A 3,657-nucleotide genomic window follows, 5' to 3' on the forward strand; every position below is an offset into this window, starting at 1 on the left:
CTGCTGGGAACAGGGCAGAGTGTCCTCTAGACAGCTCCTCCTGGTTTGTTGATAAGAAAGAAGATGACTGAATGAATAAATAAATAACTAAACAAAAAACAGTAACTGTAAGAGCAAAATAAATGAGAAAATAAAGGGATGAGAAAAGAAGTGGTGGGCCAGGTTGTATATTAATGCGAGTGAATATTATGATAGCAATAATAGCAGTACTCATAACAAAGATATAATAGAGTAATAATAACATTGAATAAAAACAGTGGCATTGGTAATAGATGATGTAATGATTATATTACAAATAAAATAAGAAGTACCACTAATACAACTCCAATATTGTCATTTTCTACACTTCAGTAGCCTGGTCTGGTTTTGGCTGACAGGTGTGAGATTTTGAGATAGTAAAATAATAGTAATAACAAAACCAACAACAACAATATCCACACTGTCGGTGCTACCATCATTTATAATAATGTGATATATAACATTTTTATTTCTAAAAGGTACATTTAAGATTGTACAGTGAAACCTGGTTTCTTTTTATTTGCCAGTATTCATCATAAAGACAGTGAGAGCACTGGAGGAAATGTTTCAGTTGAGCACAGTCCAAGGTTAGCAGACATACAAGTGGCTCGAGAAAGAAGGTCCTGCACCATCCCTACAAAAAGCATCAAGGCACTAAAGAATTCATGTTAAAAGTTCAGGAAAGACATGCTTTTTGGGAGCACAGAGCAGAGAGCTGCACTGCACAGGAGTGATTAAGGTTAAAATTCTTTAGCACAGAAGAGAGCAGAAAAGGCATGAACTAATATTCCACTTCTTAGATTTTACCCAAATTCTTTTATTGAAAGTGCGAGAAGTGAAGACAGGAGAGGACTATTTAAAATCAACAGGAAGTTTACTGGAAGTCTGTGCACTGGTAGATCTTACAGCGCTGGGATCAGAAAGACAAGAGCTCCCGCAGGAATTTCTTTCTCTGGCCCATGAATTAAGTTTTACAATACATTTTATTTTCTTGGGCTGCTTTGCCCTGGACAGTGGTGCTTCAATAGTTTGTGATCCTATTGGCCATTTGGTGTGAGCCGGAGCTCACACTTCCTTGTTGGAATTATAAGCTCTGTTTCATGTACAAAGCCTCTTCCGGCTCTTTTAAACCAGGAACTCACAAAAGACGGAGTAGACCACTTTAGATTTTATAAAAAATAACCGTACTGGTTTATTCAGAGGATCACAGGTAAAATTAACATTACACGTCCAGATCTCTCCCACCACCAACCTGCAACCAACCGGCAGCTTGGAAAGATGAAAGACCCTGAACCAACAAACCTATACAATATTAATCATTCTGGGCTAGCCCCATCCTACGCAGGCACGTCAAACCGAGATGTCACCTGATATGCCAGCTTACAGCTGACCATAACGATAGTCAAAACATGAGGAAAAGTCAAGGTGTGTGGCTGTTGATTTGTGGTGTATATCTAAGAACAATTTGACATGACATTTCACATTAAGACAAATATTAAGATTAGCCTTACAGTTAATAATAACAACCATCCTTGCCTGCAGCCTTTGTATGATTTAATTAACCTTGGCCTAGATGCAGTCTGCAAGCACATGAAAATGAACTGAGCATTTAACAGCCTGAGCTAGACATCCTGTCTCCACTAAACATTTCTAGACAACAAATCTCTGAATATCTATCTAACTAAGGTAAAATTCACAGTACACGTCCAGAGCTCTCTCACCCCTCTGCCTGCGCGCAGGCAGCAGAAAAGCTGAAGATGTCTGGACCCAACAACCTATATAATATTAATCATTTTTGGGCTAGCCCATGCTACAAGGGGCGTCAAACCGTGACGCCACCCGATAAGCAAGCTTTGCAGCTGCTCTATCGTTTAGCCAAAACATGAGGCAAAGTCAAGGTGCGTGACTGTTGTTTTCGTGGTGTGTATCTAAACAATTGGACATAACCTTACACATTAAGACAAATATTAAGACTAGCATTACAGTTGACCCTAAAAGCTCTTTTCCTGTAACCTTGGCGTGCCTGCAGTCCCTGCAGGCTGAATAGTTACAGCAAAGCTAGTCACCCTGTCTGCACTAAACATTTCTAGACAACAGATCTCTAATCCATATCTATCTAACTAAGAAATAACCTAACATGTGTGTGTGTCTCTCAGGTGGCAGCTTGATCTTAATCGAGCACCGAACAGTGGGTGGCCTGAGTTGCAGGCCCCGTGTGTGTGATGCTAATAAGTATGCTAAACTGGCCAGGTGGTCATCTCAGGTTGTGGGCCCCCTGGCTCTACAGGACACCCCAAGACAAAGCAGAACTTGGGATATGATAAGTGGGTCGAGGTGTGAGTGTAAAACAGGCCAACAGGTCTCTGTTAAAATGCAAAAAGGCCATCCAGTCTCAACAGAAGTTACAGAAAGTAAGCAGATTCTGCTTCATTACAATTGTAAGATATATCAGCAAAGAAAATAAATGTATTCAGAATAACCAAAGCTCAGTAGTTCTGGACAATCATCAATACAGCTGTAATATGTATAAACAAGGAAAATAAAGTTATGAAAGGTAACTAAAGCTTATAAAGTAACTAGAGCTTATAAGAATCAAATCTTACACACTCAGCAGCAGGGAATTGTACAGTATGGCCTCAACAAGAGGTAGTAGGTTTAAGGATTCTAATGACTAAAATTTATGTTTTGGTGTTGTGTCTGCTTAAAACGCATTGTAAGTGTCGTGAAAAACATTTTAGGTAATTTCTTAGTCAAATAGAAATTAACCCAATTCTTTTGTTGGAAGCACGAGAAGTGAAGACAGGAGAGGACTGTTTAAAATCAACAGAAAGTTTACTGAAAGTCTGATTACAGGAAAGTCTTACAGCGCTGGATTCAGAGAGATAGAGCTCCCGCAGGAAAAGCAACTTCTGGATCTTGAATCATTTTTTACTCTGCATTTTATCTTCTTGGGCTGCTCCGCCCTGGTACAACATTCAACAGCTTTTGATCCTATTGTCCATTTGGTGTGAACCGGAGCTCCCCTTGTTTCAATGTGTTAAAGTCTAGGTGTATGTGTGTGTGTGTGTGTCTCATGTGGTAACTTGGTCTTGATCAAGCACACAGAAAAAATGGGTTGACTGGGTTGCAAGCCTCCTATGTGTGTGTGAGACAATAAATATGCTAAACTGGCCAAGTGGTCATCTCAGGTGATGAGACCCCTTGTGTGTGAAAGACATCCCTTGGTGGGGCAGAACTTGGGATATGCTATGTGGGTCCAGGTGTGGGCTAGCGGGGCTTTGTTAAAATGTAAATAGGCCGTCTGGTTGCCTGGGGAATGCAGACATTCAGAAGTTGCAGAAAGTAAGCAGATTCTACCTCATTACAATTGTAAGACATATAAGCAAGGAAAATAAATATATTAGAAAGTAACCAAAGTTCAGTAATTCTGTACAATAATCAATACAGCTGTAATATGTATAAACAAGTAAGATAAAGTTATGAAAGGTAACCAAAGGGAACTAAAGTTATGAGAGGTAACTAAAGGGAACTAAAGGTATGAGAGGTGTTAGGTATTTTCTTAGTTAGGTAGATATTTAGGGATTTGTTGTCTAGAAATGTGTAAGGCAGACAGGATGTCTAGCTCAGGCTGTTGGGTGC

This window comes from Monopterus albus, unplaced genomic scaffold (genome assembly GCF_001952655.1).
Source record: "Monopterus albus unplaced genomic scaffold, M_albus_1.0 scaffold40.1, whole genome shotgun sequence".
Classification (NCBI taxonomy): Eukaryota; Metazoa; Chordata; class Actinopteri; order Synbranchiformes; family Synbranchidae; genus Monopterus; species Monopterus albus.